Genomic DNA, 426 nt, shown 5'->3' on the forward strand with positions numbered 1-426 from the left:
TAATTTTCAAATGCATTACCACCAGTTCAAAGCTTGAGAGCATGCTTCATTGTAAAGCAGGTGGTAAAGTATTCAGAATTCTTGTGGAAAATGTTTCCCCAGATTTAAACAGAATTTCTGAAACATTAAGAAATTTGTTTTTTGAAAGAAGTAAAACCACTCTACTGGGTTGCTAATATAATCAATGAGAAAATGTAAAAACTAAAAAGTTCCAAGATACTACTCAAGTTGTGCCAACTTCTAACCACATCCATAAGTCACCAGAACATTGCATCTTACAAGTAACTGTACAGGCCTGTCTGAATTATTTACCTCCCCTACCATCAAGCCTGTTGCTGTACTCACACTAAAAACTACTTCAAAATAAACCAAATTTTACAAATAGTACAGATGTGTGTATGAGAGAGAGAGAAAGAGAGAAAGAGA

Source organism: Myotis brandtii, unplaced genomic scaffold (assembly GCF_000412655.1).
Source record: "Myotis brandtii unplaced genomic scaffold, ASM41265v1 scaffold1664, whole genome shotgun sequence".
Taxonomy (NCBI): domain Eukaryota; kingdom Metazoa; phylum Chordata; class Mammalia; order Chiroptera; family Vespertilionidae; genus Myotis; species Myotis brandtii.